Source organism: Rhinolophus sinicus, chromosome 5 (genome assembly GCF_057876585.1).
Source record: "Rhinolophus sinicus isolate RSI-liver-muscle chromosome 5, RSI-T2T, whole genome shotgun sequence".
Taxonomy (NCBI): domain Eukaryota; kingdom Metazoa; phylum Chordata; class Mammalia; order Chiroptera; family Rhinolophidae; genus Rhinolophus; species Rhinolophus sinicus.
In genome coordinates this window covers 108455751-108473908 of record NC_142505.1, presented here as the reverse complement: position 1 = coordinate 108473908, position 18158 = coordinate 108455751, and the positions used below count along the sequence as shown (strand labels likewise).

Sequence of the window (18158 nt, the reverse complement as noted above, 5' to 3'; positions counted from 1 at the left end):
GTGGGCTGCGCCCCCTGCAACTAAAGATTGAAAACGGCAACTGAACTTGGAGCTGAGCTGCGCCCTCCACAATTAGAATGAAGGACAATGACTTGGATCTGAGGGGCCCTGGAGAAACACACTGTTCCCCAATAAAAAAATAAAAAATAAGTAACATCATACAGAAATTTACAGGGCAGAAAGCAGTCTCTGAATTATTTTCTCAAGAAAGAAATCCTTGCCCCCAAATTCCTGTATCTAATACTTCTGAATTACCTAATTTTTAAAACTCGCACACCCCTGCAATGGCAGGATGCCAGAGTTCCCAGTGTGAGGGACACTGCCAACCTCAGGCCTTCCTTCCTGCACAGCTTCTGAGCTGACTAATACCAACCCTGACCCACATGATGCAACCAGTGGGGTTGTCCCGATGGACAGTGCCATTCTGCTCATGACCCAGTAAAGAGACCTTTCCCTAAATCATCCAGAATGGTTCCCTAAACATCCCATTGGCCAGTGCTTTGTCATATGCCCAACCCAAACCATCCTGGTGAGGAGAGGAACATGGGCTACAAGTCTCTCCAACAAGCAAGAAACAGAGCAGCTGCCAACCTGCGGCAAAGGAATCGGGCAGAGTATCTGCACCCTGTCTGCAGTGGTCCCTGGGTTCCCATCACTTCGTTACACGCAGTGTACCTCTGTAGGCCCCTCTGCAACCTTCAAGGGTGGGAAAGAGAAGGGTATTTTCTATGCACACACATCTTTTAGTGCAATGGGCGCTACTGCCTGCAGCTGTTTGTGAACCACGCTGTGTTGTCACCAGCGCTGTGCCCTGCCTTTGCATACCGTGTGAGGGCGTCCCCATTACACCAGCTAAACCCAAGACAATCACATTCTAAAAAGGCATTGTTTGGCTTCTTTATTGAGAGCGGATCAATAACAATGGGAGTAATCATTTATATGTTCCAAAAAACAGTAAGAGAATAGATAAGTGTGGTATGGTAATTTCCCGAAACTTTTAATAAAAATTTTTAGAGCTCTTTTAAGAAAAACACAGTGAACACTCACGTGCTTACTACTAAGTTCAACACGTGCTAAAATTTGACTTTTTGCTCCATCTACTTAGGTATGCTTTTTTTCCTGAACCACTTCACAGCTGCAGACATCATGACAGTTCATCTCTCTGTATTCAAAATGCGTGTCCTAGAAACAGGCATTGACATTCATAACCACAATTATCACACTTAAGAAAATTAACTCGAATTCCCTAAAATCATCTAATACCCATTCCAAATCCCTCTAACTGCCACCAACACATCTGTGTAGATGCCTTTTGGGAACCAATCAAGGTTCATGCACTGCATTTGACTATGTTTCATCAATCTTTCTGAATTGAAAACAGTTCCCCTACCTTTTCTTTCTTTTAAATGGCATTGCCTTTTTGAAAAAGGCAGTTGTCAACTGTCTTGTGTAATGCCCCACATTCTGGATTTGTCTGGCTGTTTTCTCCACTGAAGATGTTCCTCTATCTCCTGTATTTTCTGAAAAGTACAAGACTAAACATTTGATGAGATTTGTAATAAGTCTTCTGGCAAGAAGATCACACAGTGCAACAGTAAATAATACATCAGAGTGCATCTCATCAAGAGGCACATGGTGGCCGTCTCAATAAGGCTACCTTTGATCATATGGTTAAATTAGTGGGGCACACGAGCATTCCAGTGTAAAGGCACAGTTCTTCCAGGTTCAATGAGTGACATCCATGGGTGATATTCTGGCACTACAAAAATACTGTCTCCTCTGCATCTAATGATCTTAACACCCATTGACAAGCTTTGCAGAGCTGCACTGGGGCTTATAAATTAGTGAATTTTCAAACTGTCATTCCTTCTACATTTATTAGCTGACATTTTCCAATAATGGATAGGTTTACCACAACTGAAGATGGACAACGGCTACTACTAAAAGGACAGAGTGAAACCTGATTCTTTCCCTCTTATTAGAGAAAGGAGTTTTTGAAACATTCTCCTCCAATGCTGGAAATGAGCTTAGCCCCTTTATCCTTTTTTGTGTATTGCTGTGGACTCCGGTTTTTAAAATTCAAATGTTATAGTCAGCTACAGTCATTCTGTTTGACCACTGCCGTCGCAGTGGACAGAGCTAGGAAATATATGAATTGTAAAACATAATGAGTGATATTCTCAATTCATACTTATCATTATAGGGAGTTTTACATAGATTCTTAGCTTTTTACAATCACCTCTTAAACTAGAAATTCTGGTTCCTAGTAACTTTAGCAATTTCTTTTTGCTTTATCCTACAATATACACAAAACAGATTCAAAATAACACCAATATTATTAACAAGAATATTAATGAGTGATGTTCATAATTTTTTGCAAGTTTTTTGTTCTTCACATCCCATTAAGGATGTACAGTCATAATAATATGTTCAAAAGTTTCTTGAAAAAATTATTGTCTCTGTGTGGTTAAGTTACCCATTAGATACACGTTGATTTGTTTCTGTTTTCAATTTTAGAATCTGCTTTTATTCTTGAATATGTAAATAATTTATATTTGTTCAAAAGTGAAAATTTCATTAAAAAGTATAATCAAAGAAATTGTGCTTCCATCCCAGTCTCTGCCATGCTGTTCACTCCTGCCACCATAGGATTCATTTTTATTAGTTTGTAGTTTATCCATCCAGTGTTTCTCTTTGTAAAAATAAGCAATTTGTGTGTGAGTGTGTGTGTATACCTATTTCATTTCCATTCTTACATGAAAGGTAGCATGCTATATACAATTTTCTGTACGTTGGTTTCCTCAATATGTTGTGGTACAGTATTTCAAATTGGTCAGATAGTCACTTATAATGTATATTGTACTATCAAAATACAAATAAACACTGGTGGAATTTAGTGTGAGAAATCTGCCATAATAATTATTAAACTATGGGGAGATATTTCCTCCTGACAACTGTTTTGACACCCACTATGAAAACCAACCACACACAACATATGTACATTGGATACTAACGTACCTAGGCCTTGCTTACCTCAAGTGTCCCTTAAGGGTCTAATGCTGTCACCTTGCTGCTGCAACTTGTGTTTTTCTAAAGGCTTCGTATTCTAGCAATGAGTATCATTAGCATTAGATATAGCTTATGCCACATTTTCAAAATTTGGTACCACATCACAATCATGACTTCTGGTATTACATTATTTCTAAAGAAAAAAATCTATCCACATTCCCTACATTGACAGATTTCCCTCAGTATTAATTCCTTTTTTATAAAACAAACTTCGTGTTTTTGTCTTGAAAGCTCTCATGCCTATAAAACATGCATATATTTTCACTCCTGTATCAATGAACTGATGTTCCGTAAGTTGTGAGTTTGTAAATGCTTCATACTCTTGTTGCAGTCTTTGTGTTTTTCCCATGATTTCTCTGAGGCATATTTTGATTTGTAGGTAGATACTAATACACAGGGTGTTCTCAGGGATCTCTTTCTGTAGAGATCTCTGACATTCAGTAAGATATGACATGTTTTCCAATATTCATTTTCTCCATGGAGAGCCCTCCACTCTCTAACGTGTGCTTTCTAGTAGCAACTAAAGAATGAATTTACACAGAAGTCTCCACATTACTACATTCATAAGGTTTCTCCCATGGGTTCTCTAACGTGTGACACAATTTGAATTAACACAGAATTTTCACATGTATTACAATTTAGGGTACTGCTCTAATTGTGTGAATTACCTGATGCTTAGTGAGAGTTGACTTCTTGCAGAAGGATTTCCTACATTCATTACATTCATAGGATTTCTCCCATGTGTGTTCACTGATGTACTGTGAGGGTTGACTTCATACAGAAGGATTTCCCATGTCTCTTACATTCGTGTGGCTTCTCCCTGGTTTGAGTTCTCTGATGATTAATGAGGTTTAACTTCACATAAAAAGTTTTTCTACATTCATTACATTCAAAGGGGGTTATTCCCTGTGTGAGTTCTCCAATATACAGTGAGATGTGAGTTCATACAGAAAGACTTCTCACATTCATTACATTTGTAGGGCTTCTCTGCTGCATGAGTTCTCTTATTTATGGTTAAGGCAGACTTATAACAGAAAGATTTCCTACATTTATTACTTCGTGGGGCTTCTCCCCAGAGTGTGTTCTCTGGTGTTCGATGAGGTGTGACTTCTGGAAGGTTTTTCCTCATTCCTTACATTCATAAGATTTCTCCCATGTGTTGTCTCTGGTACTCAGGGCTGAATTCATATAGAAGGATTTCCCACATTCTCTACATTTATAGGGCTTCTCCCCTGTATGTGTTCTTTGGTGTACAGTTAGGGTTGGTTTATGGTGAAAGGTTTTCTGACATTCATTACATTCATAAGGTGTCTCTTCTGAATTGTGTCCTGATGATGAGTGAGGTTTGACTTCATAGAAAAGGCTTTCCCATATTCATTACATACATGGGGTTTCTTTCCTGTGTAATTTCTCTGATGAATACTAAGAAGTGACTTCACATAGAATGACTGTTCACATTCATTACATTTAAAGGGCTTCTCACCCGTGTGAGTTCTCTGGTGTATAATTAGGGTTGATTATATATGGAAGGCTTTCCTACATTCATTACATTTGTGTCGTTTCTCCTCCATGTGAGTTTTCTGATGTTTACTGAGGGCTGACTTTTTGTAGGCCTTCTCACATTCATTGCATCTAGAGGGTCCCTCACCTGTGTGAATTCTTTGATGTACAGTGAGGATCGAATTCAGAGGGAAGGATATGCCACACTCATTACATTCATAGGGTTTCAAACCTGTGGGAATTTTCCGATGTTTAGTGAGACTTGACGTCACACACAAAGTTTTCCCACATATATTAGTCATAGGGTTTCTTCCCTGTATGAGATACCTGATGTATGAGGTTTAACTCACAATAGAGGATTTCCTATACTCAGTACATTTAAGGGTTTCTCTTCTGTATGCTTCCCATGATGTATATGTAGGGCTGACTTGTAGAAGGATTTTCCATATTCATTACATTTATAGGGTTTCTCCCGTGTGTGTTCTCTGATGGTCAGCAAATTGTGACTTCTATAAAAAAAATTTTGCCACATTCATTACATTTGAAAGGTTTCTCCCCTGTATGTGTTTTCTGATGTTATGTTTGATTTCACACAGAATTTCCCACAATCCTTCCGTTCATATGATTTCTCTCCTGTGTGAGTTCTCTGGTGATGACTGATTTTGCATAGAAGGATTTCCCACACTCCTTCCATTAATAGGGGTTCTCTCCTATGTGAATTCTCTAATGAACTTTTGTGCTGAGCTATGACAAAGATTTCTTACACTTATTGCACACAAAGCTTCTTTTCTGACTGCATTCTCGGATGAGCAGTTAGGGCTGACTTCAGAGGAGTTTTATCACATTCACTGGGTTTCTTTCCAGGGTGAGTTGTCTTGGGGTCAGTGAGTTGCGATTTCTGAAAGGATTTTCCACATTTATTACTTTCACATGGTTTCTGTCTTGTGTGTGTCTTCTCATATTGAGTGAGGTGGGACTCCTGGTTAAAAGCTATCTTGCAATCATTACATTCAAAGATTTTCTCTCCTGCAAGAGTTTTATGAGGTTGAATGAGATGTGACTTTTTGTTGAAATTATTCTCATTTTCATTAGATTTGTGAGTTTTCTGCTTCATTTTAACTTTCTGATGTTTAAAGAGGGCTGATTCTCACACTTATTAACTTCAGAGTGATTCTTCCTTGTGTGAGTTTCCTAATGGACTTCAAGAGTTGATTTGTCACTGATACCGTGTTTCCCTGAAAACAGGACAATCAGCTCTAATGCACCTTTTAGAGCAAAAATTAATATAAGACCCAGTCTTATTTTACTATAATATGAGTCTTAATATAAGATCGGGTCTTATATTAATTTTTGTTCCAAAAAATGCATTAGAGCTGATTGTCTGGCTAGGTCTTATTTTGGGGGAAACATGGTCTTTTCATGTTCCTTATAGTTACAGGATTTCTCTTCACTTTGAGGCCTCTGAGATCTAATGATGTCTACCTTATTAAGGAAGGCTTCTCCACATTATCTTTGAAAGTTGGTCCCAAAGTTCGAATTGATGTTGCTCAGGAAGATCCTCATTTTGACTTAGGGATTTCCCATCTTGGTTAATTCATCAGATTTCGTTCTAATATGAGTTGTCTTGCTTATTATCAAGAAACAAATTCCCATATGCATTAATTTCATGAGAGTTCTTACTTTCTTTTTATTACTAGTAATTAATTGTGAAACATTTTTCAAATTCATTCCATGAGTCATACTGACAGGGTGTTTTTCTTGCAGAAACCAAGTTTATGTCCAGAAGAGATAATGAAAACATTATCTCTTTTCTTAGTCAATGTTTTTTTATTGGTGAGTGAAACTGGCCACACATGTTTGCCTTGGTTTTCCTGGTTTCTGTCTATTTGACCATCAAACTTACTGACTTCTAGAAATAAAAAAAATTAAGTGTACTTTTACAAGGTTAACATATTTCCTATGTAAGTATAATTTATTATATAACTGATTCTTGATTTTCAGGTGCAAGCTCCTAAGATGAAATCTCAAGCATATATTTCTCTTTGGATCAGGAAAAACAAAAATAGAAAACACCTGCTGTGGTGGCAAAGGAAGAGTAAAACTAGCAACAAACATACATATGTTTGCTATTTTAAAAATTTGACCTTCGGAACTAAAAATAGAAGGGGAAACTAAACACAGGAAATGATGAATGGGGGAAAAGCATTACACTGAAACTCAGATAATGGGATGAGCTCAACAAAAACCATGAACAGGAACTAGAGTGACAAGAATATTAGCATACATGAATGTTCAGGAGAAATACCACAGGAAGCCTTAGGTGTGGGGTAAGACACATTATCTAGGTCTATATAGATATAGCCCAGTATCTATACATCAACGGACAAAATAAGATTTATATTAGTTTTTCATGATACTCTTACAAACATACATAAGAAATATTTTTAAAAATATTTATTTCTGGGTGGCCGGATGGCTCAGTTAGTTACAGTGTGATCTCTCAACAACAATGGTGACGGTGCAATTCCCACAAGGGATGGTGGGCTGCGCCCCCCTGCAACTAAAGATTGAAAATGGCAACTGGACTTGGAGCTGAGCTGCGCCCTTCACAACTAGATTTATTGAAGGACAATGACTTGGAGCTGATGGGCCCTGCAGAAACACACCATTACCCAATAAAAATTAAAAAAAAAAAAAAAGTTCCTTTAAAAAAGAAAGGAAAAAAAAAATATATACACACACACACACACACACACACACACACACACACACACACATATATTTACTCCCAATCACAAATTATAAGTCTGATACAGATTCTTACACTCAGCCTACCTGCTTTTCAGCTGTGGTTCTACTAAAAACCCAGATGTCATTCTGGAAATCCATCTCTCCCTAGGCTCCCACCCTCTCTCTCTCTCTCTCTCACAGACACACACGTTTTTTCAAATCATGACTCTTAAAGTCCATTTTCTCAAACACTGAAAGCAGGCACTACCTATATTTCTCATTAACACACTTTGAAAAGCACTAACTGTATCCAAATAGCACTTGATAACTCTGAATTTCTAAATAAGCTATACAGTTTTGTTTACCTCTCCCTACTACAACCTATGCTCCTAGCAGGTTTTAATGTATCTCCAGTTGCCTTTGAATTCCTCTGAGTAGATATATAGTTAGTGGCCCTCAACAAGCAGTATACATCAAATTACCTGGAAATCTATTCAAAACTTAGGCTATAAACTGTCATGGTCCCATGAAAATCTATATACTACGAATAAGAATCTATAGGAATGTCACATAGGCTTATGTAATTAGAAAATGCTTTCTGAATAAACATATCTAACAGTATTAATAGATGAATATACCTAGTATATATTACTCATCACAGTAAGAGTGAAAATGGAGACCCTTCAGATGGGGACAAAAGCCTCAGGCAATAACCAGATGCTCTCTCGTGTCACAATATATGATCAAGTTGCTTGTGGCTTAGACACTAAGTGAAATGGGAATTGTAGAAGAGAGGGATTAATTGGCTAGATTAATTAAGAAGCACTTCAAAACACAGGTGAAAATTTTAGCTCACACATAAATACACGTAAAAATAAGCATGGTAAGCATGAACTTCATGGAGGCAAGTCCCAAACTCTTCTTTTAGGATCAGGACGGGCAAACGTCAAGAGGTGCAGCTGTGCAGAAAGTACTGAGTAATGCTTAGGAGACCAATCAAATGGAACTTATACATGATTTTTTTGAGCAACAGCACCAAGAACTCAAATGGCACGTAGTAGGAATATCTTCAGAATTAATAAATTCATTAATGCCTGGAGTGGAAATTATAAGAGAAAAAAAAGCCCATGAAAATGGAAGGAAAATGAATACTAAAGAAAGAGAAACCAAGAACAAAGGTCTAAGATGAGGCAGGCAGGGGTTCAATACTGGGTATGAGAATGGTCAACTTCCATAAAAGTCAGGCAGAAAAGGAAAGCATTTGTATCTAAGAGTGGTGAATGGAATGTGAGTCAGCTTATCTGAGGCTGGCTTACTGTGCAGTTACTTCCAAAGCTCTGAGAGCCTTAAACAGAATTACTGAGATATATACCAAAGGTCCCCACCTCTGAGCCAAACTTCTGGGGCCTGATTTCCTCTGGCTTCTTTTTTTCGCCTGGTAATGACTCACTTACCTAGATCACTGCAGCCTGGGAATTCTCCCTCTCATGGCCACGGCTCTCCTTCTTGCATCAGTTTGAAGATCACCTCTGACTTGGTGATGCAACATCCTGTGAATGAGATTCATGGTGAGACTTCCGACAAATTGCTTGGACATCGGGGCCCCTGAAGGACGAGGAAGGTACAGCTTCAAGAGTCATGTGATAAAGGTATCCACCCATTTGAACCTTTCATCAGGGAGGTGAGAACACATTCTTTCTGTGCCCAATGGGAAAAATCACCCCTGACCCATGAGATATACGCATAACTATTAAACTCCACCAAGGGCGCGTAGGGCGCGTAAATTTTGGCAGCTACGAACATGAAAAGAAATGCATACTGTACAGCATGACACGCGGAAAACGACTCACCCACTGAGACCAGTGGCTGCAGCTCTCCAGCATCGCATCCCAGTACATGGTCCTCTGCACACCGGTCAGTTGTAGCCACTCATCCTGGGTCAAGTCCACAGTCACATTCTCAAATGACACAGATCCCTGACCAGCACATTTCTGTTCAAGCCAAAGAGATCGATATTGGATGGCATGAAAGAGCCATCTGGGAAATAATTCTTAACATGTTTATTTTGAGAGTTTACCGTAAAAATTACACAGGTTGCCTACTGTACACCTTGTTTTGTTTTACTTTGTGGGCTAAAATGGTATCATGACAGGAAAAACCAGACAGTGTATTAACTTATTAATTCAAACAAAAAAACTTAAAGTTCTTACTATGTGTCTGAAACTGTCTTAGCTTGCCAGGAATATTAAGCTAAATCAATCTTTTTTTTCCTGCCCCAAGTAGCTTAAATCATAGTTAAGAAACAAATCATATTTATGAACATTTATCCTGTAATAAGGTATTATGAGAGCTGTGCGAGAATCATTATAATAAGCATTAAATAATGGTAGAAACCATGGTTCTATTTTGAATTGTCAGGATAGGCTTCTCTGAATAGATCTTCACTAATGTGGCACCAGCTCATAAAGCAAATTCAAAGAGGCATGAAAAACACAGAGCAGTATAATGAGAGAATGGGGCAGAGGGCTGGGAGGAGACAGATAGAGAGAAATTCAGGAATACCTTATGGAGTAATTCTGGACTCACTCCCATAGGTTAGTGGTCTCCAAAATACTTTATCACCACCCCAGCAATAAAGTTTTGAGCACCCCTAATTTATTTATTTTTTTAATAAAGAATATATACAACCCGCCAATTTACACAGTAAGGATAAGCTTAATTTATCTCTTTGTTTCCTCATTAAAAACAACCTATTGTTTTCTTCCCACTAGAGAAGAAAACACTGGAGTATTGTCTGCCCTCCACAGGTGGCGGGCATGACTACTGAGGTTAACAAGGAGCCAATGAAGACATGCCGGCCACCACATTAGAGCTTTAACATTTACATTAAAAAACAAAGATCTCAGATGAACAACCTAGCTTTACAACTTAAGGAACTAGAAAAAGAACACAAAAAACCTAGCAGAATGAAATAATAAAGATTAGAGCAAAAATAAACAAAATAGAAAATAGAGACAATGAAACCAAAAACATTTTTTAAAAAGATGAACAAAATTGACAAACCTCTACCTAGGTGGACTAAGAAATAAGACTCGAATTACTAAAATCAGAAATGAAAACAAGAACATTACTACCCATTCTGATGAAATGAGGATTATAAGAGAGTATTATGAACAACTGTATGCCAACAAATTGGATAACGAAGATGAAATGGACAGATTCCTGGAAACAAAACCTACCAACACTAAATCATGAAGAAAATAGACAATCTGAATAACTGGTAAGGAGAAAGGATCAGTAACAAAAACTATCCTAACAAATAAAAGTCCTGGACCTGATGGCTTCACTGGTTCATTCTACCAAACATTTAAAGAAGAGCTAATACCAATGCTTCTCAAACTTCTCCAAAATCTTAAGAAGCGAACACTTCCTTACTCACTCTATGAAGCCAGCATTACTCTAATACCCAAACCAGAAGACGTGGCAAGAAAACTACAGCTCAATACCCCTTATGAACAACGATGCAAAAAACCTCAACAACATACTAGCAAACTGAATTTAGCAGCATAGAAAACGGGTTACACACTATGACCAAATGGGATTTATTCCTGGAATGTGAGGATGGTTGAAAATACGAAAATCAATCAACGTAATACACCACAAATTAAAAGAATGAAGAAAATAAAAAACACGATCATCTCAATTGATAAAGAAAAAGCATGTGACAAAATTCAACACCCATTCATGATAAAAACTCTCAACAAAGTATGAATAGTAGAAACGATCTCAACATAACAAGAGGCCTATATGAAAAACCCACAGCTAACATCATATTCGATGGTGAAAGACTGAAAGTTCTTCCTCTAAGATCAGGAATAAGGCAGGATACCTGCTTTCATCTCTTCCACTCAATATAGTATTGGAAGTTCCAACCAGAGCAATTATGCAACAAAAAGAAGTTAAAGATTTTCAAATTGGAAAGGAAGAAGTAAAATTATATCTATTCACAAATGATGTGCTCTTACATGTAGAAAACCCTCAAGAGTACACACACACACACACACACACACACACACACCCCAAAATACTGTTAGTGCTAATAAATGAATTCAATAAAGTCGCAGGATACAAAGTCAACACAAAAACAGCTGCATTTCTATACACTAACAACAAGTTGAAAAGGAAACTACAAAAACCATTTACAATAGCATCAAAAAAAATAAAATACTTAGGAATTAACAAGAAAGGTGCAAGACTTGTACAATGAAAACAAGAAAAGACTGCTGAAAGAAATTAAAGACATAACAAACTGGGGATACACTCATGTTTATGGACTGGAAGACTTAAAATGCTCAAAGGACTTGAATAGGCCATTTCTCCAAAGAAGATACACTGATGGCCAATAAGCACATGAAAAGATGCTCAACATCACTGATCATTAGGGAAATGCGAATTAAAAGCACAATGAGGTATCACCTCAAACCCATTAGGATGGCTACTATAAAAAAAAACCCCGCAATAACACAAAATAACAAGTGTTGGAAAAGATGTGGAGAAACTGCAACCCTTGGGCTCTGTTGGTGGGAATAGTACAGTAGTTCCTCAAAAAATTAAAAAGAGAATGACCACATGACCCAGCAATCCTACTTCGGGGCATATACCTAAAAGAACTGAAAGCATTGTCTTGAAGAAGTATTTGTACATCCATGTTTACAGCAGCATTATTCACAATACCTGAAACGTGGAGGCAACCCAAGTATCCATCTACAGATGAATGGATAAGCAAAATGTGGTATATATCACAATGGAATATTATTCAGCCAGAAAAAGAAAAATTTTCACACATGCTACAATATGGATGAACCTAGAGGACATTATGCTGAGTGAAATAAGCCAACCACAAAAGGACAAATACTGTACGATATCACATACAGAGGTACTTAGATTGGTCAAAATCACAGAGACAGAGAATAGAATGGTGGTTGCCAGGGACTTGAGGCAGGGAGGAATGAGTACAGTTTCAGTTTTACAAAATGAAAAGAGCTATGGAGATGGATGGTGGTGGTGGTTGTACAACACTATGAATGTATTTATTTAATACCACTGAACTGTACTTAAAATGGTAAAAATGTCAAATTTTGTTCTATACATATATTCCCACAATTTAAAAAAATATGAGCAGATAGCGCATAAACATTTGCCAAAGACTATGAGTTTGAAGTATGTTGGCCAACCTGTACAGTTTAAGAAATTATTCTAAGGACACGCAGTCCATTCCTTTCATTCCATTCCTCCAGACAGTCTTAGGTTTTGTCCGTCGATCAAAGCACACATGCAGAAAGCTCTAAGGAGTCTGCAATGCTGTGGTCCCTAACAAACACCTCTCTGAGCTCCGCTCTCCACTTCCAGTGAGAAACAATTACTGGCAACAGAAGGGTTATTACTATGCTCTTCACTACTGAAGACCTTCAAAGACACGTTTTCCAAACTCCCATGCCACGAAGTCTTTTTATCCCAGGAATAACGGGCTGCTTTCTCTTTATGGTCAGTGAAAATCCTGTGTAAATGAGGAAGATCAAGGACAAATGTACTGTTCACTTTTGATGACTGTATGATCACATGACTACACAAATGACAGCCAGTGAGGTGTCCCTTACTCACTCTTCATTTACTCGGAAGTAACTTTTTTTCTTTTTAATCTATTTCCACTCTTCCATCTTAATATATGAGCACACTTACAAAAGCCATGAAATCTACTGGAAAATAAAACAGGGATGAAAGAAAAGAAACTCACCTGAGATACTCATTTTCTGTTGTTCTTGGAAGAGCGCTAAAACCTGGGAAGGCATACCTGGAAGAGGATAGAGGAACAGAACAATGAGAGCTAGCTAGCCCTGCAGCTCCTCAATTCTCCTCCTAAAAACTTCTACCTTTGATCCTGGAGGAGAGGAAAGTAACCACCATCCCTCTGTGACTCCTTAAACCTGCAGTGTTCCCTACTGCTTTAACTATTCATGTCCCACTATGACTAACTCGGCAACATTTAAAACCAAATTCTCAAGCAAACAATAGAATCTCAAAAGATGACGTATGATGGATGCCTTCTCTAAAGCTGACACTGCAGGAGAAAAACCCCAAAAGGCTATTGTGTGCGTGTTTCACTACCAATGGTGCTAACCCCTTGAGTCCAAGAACCCTCATATAGCTTTGGAAAAAGGGATAGGTGCCTTAAACACAGGTCTTTGAAAAAACTGTTTCTTCTCATTTGATTGCTAGTTCTCAAAAGAATCTTTTATAATGGAACTTGTATCCATGTGACTGTGTGGTCAGCACCAAGCCAGGAGTCGGGGCTCTGACTTCTCTCATTCACCTCTTATTGATCCTAGACAAGTCATTTCCCCTTTCACAGTCTTTTTTCCCTTCTGTCAAAAGAGACAAAAATAGAGAACCCTGGCAAGCCCTCCCTGAACGACTTCTCTTGACCCTGTAAGATCAGGAGAGACAGAACAGCACATCTTCAGGTGCCAGACAGACAAGGTGACTGGACATGGTTAGAAAGCTGCCCAGCTTCTGGAAACGGTGCTGTTTTGGGGGTCGGGGTTGAAGATTCAAAGCTTCCCAGCTGTAGAATGCCCCAGCATGCCCTCAATGCGGTGACATTTCTCATGCAGTCCATTGCTCACCAGCACTCTCAGCCCCACCTCCCTTCTCTCTTCGACAAACTCACAGCTTCTGAAGTGGTGAACGCACTCAAGCTTTGGTTCCTCCTTTCCTGGGTTCTTCTTACTCTTCTGAAGCTCTGATGGGTCTCAGGTCAGAGGCTGGAGGAAAGGAGATTCCTGGTGAGATTCCTGTTCCTGACCCGCTCCTTCTGGCCTCAGTTTCGTTGCTTTGTGCCAGCAGAGCCTAGAGAACAAATTCACGTCAGCTGGACCCTTCATCAGGGGCCCCGGATCTGCCTCTCTAGGAACACTCAGCTGCCAGAAACCTCAGGCCGCACTTCTACAAGTGCAAAGCAGGAGTCTGAGGACAACGACAGGCTGGCACAGTGACGTGCTCTCGGCCCCGTGGACGGCACACATGCGAGGCTTTTTAATGACGGCAGGCAGCACTGCTGGACGGCACTGGGGAGACGGGCAGGGAGGGTCCACGCGGCTCGATTGTGCAGAATTGTCCACAGGACCTAAGGAAACTCTAAGGAACCTCAGAATTGAAACAGCCGCCGGCCAGCGTCGGGCACTCGCATTTCAGGTTTGCATTTGGGGCCTTGGGAACGGGCGCCACCCCCAGGACCGCGCAGGAGGCAGCGGCGGGCTACGGACGCCGTGCACTGCGGGCCAGGCGCTACACCTGGTCCCGCCTTACCTGCCTATCCGCGGGGCCCGGGGCAGGCGGTCGCCCCGTCCTCTGGGCCACGTTCTGGCCGCCTCAGCTGTTATGAGGATGGAGACCCCGCAGCAAGCGCGGCCTCTCCCCGAAACGCGGCACTTCCGGCGCTTTCGCTCGGGCTCCGCATTCACTGTGGACAAGGCCCCCACCGGGAAGGGCAGCCTGAGCGGCCCCGAGGATGCGCCCCTCTCGTCAGCCTCGACCCGCCCGCGCGGACCACGGCCCGACCCCCAGGACCCACGCCTGCCCCACACGCGACCACGCCCACAGAAGCCCAAGGCCACCACAAGCCCCGCCGAGGAGCGACGCGCGCCTGCGCACACAGCCCGACGCGGGCCCCGGCCGCGCGCGCCGCAAACCCTGCGGGAGGCTCCGCAAACCCCGCGGGAGGCTCCGCCCACACAAGGGGTGGGGCCTGCAGGGACCTGCCCCCGCCAACCCGACGTCACCCTCGCCTCTCCGCACCCTGCTGCACCCCGCTCCTCCCACTCGGCACCCCACCCCGGCTGCACGGCGACTTCGGGCCCTGGGGATGAGGGGCGGCCTCACAGCAGCCAAGCAAGGGAGAGATGCAGGAATACAGATGAAAAATTTAACCAAATTAGCACAGCCAAGCAATTTTTTTTTTTTTTTTTGCCAAGCAATTTTTAAAAATGTGAATGAAAAAGAAATAAACGAGGGGGCAAAATTTAAGATGCAATACATTAAAATAGAAAGTATGTCAACATGCACACAACGAAAAGAATAAAAAGAGTATCTCACACGTTCTCCCAGACGTGACTCCATTGAACCTTCAGACGCACAACTTTCTGACAATTTTACTATAAAGGAAACATAAAAAAAGGATCACGAGGGAACAGGCCTGGGATAAAGGGTAGTTAATATTTTACCAAATGACAGTGGGGCCTTTGGGATTGTTGGGAGAATAAAGTAGATTCTGTTGTATTATGTTAGCTCAACCCTGGACCACCTCTCAAGTACAATTAGGGTGAAATCCCTAACTCACACATGAGAGTAGGTAAGTTTTGCCTGGATTCAAGATTTTGAAATTCAAAAGCAAATTCTTAAAGATAAGTAAATTTTAGAACTTCCTTTCCCGGTGATGAAAAAGTTGTGGAACTAGATAGAGGCGGTGGTTGCCCAACACTGTAAATGTGCCAAATGCCACCGAGCTGCACATTTCCAAGTGGTATTTTTACATTATGTAAATTTCACCCCTGGAGTAACTGATATATCCGGGAAGTTTCTGGCCTGGAATCCCTCTCCTGACCAGGTGAGCTGTGGCTCTTTGCCTTTCACTACCCGGGAGGATTAGGAAGAGAACACAGGGCGTGGGGCTTGGCAGACATCCCTGACTTTCTAGTCTTTTCTAACTTTCCAGCATCCAATCCAGGCCCTTGCGTTCAAGTCCTCCCCTTTCTTTGATTCTGGTTCTCAGCACGCTGGGCTTTATCCTTACCTCATCTTAGCATCTCTTCCCATTTCCCCCATCCCAAACCTGGCCCTTTACAACATCCGGTGCACACAGGCTGTAGCATTCTTTCAGGGACTTCCTTTCGGATGATCAGCCCATTCTGAGAGGGTCTGAGCCAGGTGTCATCCACTTAGTGCAGCCCTTGGTGCAGGTCAGTTAAGAATCATTCCTTGGACCAGCCATGCCTTCTGAATCACTATGGCAAGATGTTGATTCTCATGCTCTGCCTTTAGGATTTCTTTCCGAGTGGAGATGGCAACATGTAGGACAGGAGACAAGCTCAGTTTGGGGGAGAAAGGACACTTGAAAGGATCGTGGAGAGAAAGGACCAAAGGTAGGCTCACTGGGTGAAAGCTGGGAACAGGGCTGCCCACCTGTACCTGGGGATTACAGGGAGTGGAGGACCTAGGGAGGTGGGTGAAGGGGACCAAGAGCCAGCTTCCCAACCAGGAGTCCAGCCCAGACACGTTCTACCTCCTTCCCTGGGCCTGCAACACACCGTTTCATCCTGGAGCAGCATTTCAGCCCACTGTTATCACATCTCTTGGTTACTACAGTCCAACCAACAATAGCTGGACTGTTGAACAGGGGGAGACAGAATGAAACCTAAACACTCACCAAAAAAACAACTGCTGGACTGCTGGACAGGGGGAGAGAGAGAATGAAACCTTAACACCAGCCAAAAAAATAACACAACTCTTCTACTCAAAATGAGCCTTCCTACAAAGTAGGTTTCCAAAATATGAAGAAATCTAATGCCAAGAAAAACAACAAACAGATTCACCAATCAAAGCATGACTTCACTCCAGGTAGAAATTATGTTTATGAAACTATATGGCAGGAACTTAAATAAGTATATTCAGTATGGTCAAAGATAAAAATGAAGACGTAACTTCAAAGTGTAAAAAAATTACAGAAAAAAAACTGCACAGAGCCTCACAGTGGCCACTTCAGCCATCAGACATGGATATCAACATTCACTCTGTGTCTCAAGGTGGGAGCAAGACCCTGGTTTCTCCCTGACACAGTTTGTGCGTGAAGATAGTTCACTTATTGGTCCTGAGATGCCCCGTTCGCTCTTTCAAGCTGAGGTCAGTTTTTAACTTCTGACCTGCCTTTTGCCACAGCTCTGCTCTTCTATGCCCAACCTCTCAGCCCTATTTTCTACTCTGCAGGTTCCCCTGTTCCACCAAGATCTACTTCCTGAAGCTGCTCACCCTCTTGCTCAGATCACACTGATGCACGGCTGTCGTCCTGGACAGTTTTCTCCTGGACTGGCTCCGTTATTTCCTACATCCTGAATCTTCCTCTTGGTTGTCTTTCATTTTCTGATATGCCTGCTAAGAATTGTTTCACAGATGGTAAATTTTCTGAATTCTTACATGTCTAAACATAGCATGATTGGTCCTCATAACTAGAAGAATAGCTTGGCTGGATATAGAATCCTAGATGGGAGATGACTTTTTCCTTAGGGAAAAAGAATCAACCCAATTGCATTGGGCACCCCAGCACACAACTTGTGGTCTGTGCAAATCATTTCCCACTAAAGTAATCAGGGCTCCTTGGAGAACTGAGTGACTAGAGGTTTGCGGTAGGAAAGTTTCAAGGTGAGCCTGGGACATCTTGTCATACCAGAAAGTAAGGAAGCTATTAACTTGGGCAGGGTGGGGATATTATATAGCCACAGCCACAGAAATACCTGGGCAAACACCATGAGTTTCTTAAATACTGTAACCTATCTACATGTAAAATAGGAACAGAGAAATGCAAACCATTCATCTCTCTGTAAGAAGAACTAAGCAAAGATGAAAATGATTGTTGATGCCCCGTGTTGGTGAAGACATGGACCACCAACACTTTGTCACCGCACTGGTGAATATGCTGTTGGACTGGAGTTAGCCTTTCTTGGTGGCAATGTAGTTATATCCAAAAATTCCAATATGCATTTCCTTCAACCCAACATTACTTCCAGGACTTTATATAACATAAACAGATG

At 41.0% G+C, this 18158-nt stretch overlaps 1 pseudogene across 1 annotated transcript in view; it reads right to left on the bottom strand.

Annotated features, from left to right (window-relative positions):
• LOC109459291 (speedy protein E4-like) overlaps positions 1-15104 on the bottom strand; it is a 41679-nt pseudogene extending 26575 nt beyond the window's left edge. Inside the window, exons 1-5 of the transcript XR_016021403.1 lie at positions 14665-15104; positions 14050-14205; positions 13094-13150; positions 9150-9290; positions 8754-8849 (exon numbers count right to left, since the gene is read on the bottom strand). The product of XR_016021403.1 is annotated as a speedy protein E4-like (transcript). The remainder of the gene's footprint in view (positions 1-8753; positions 8850-9149; positions 9291-13093; positions 13151-14049; positions 14206-14664) is intronic.
• Between the last annotated feature and the right edge of the window lie 3054 nt (positions 15105-18158).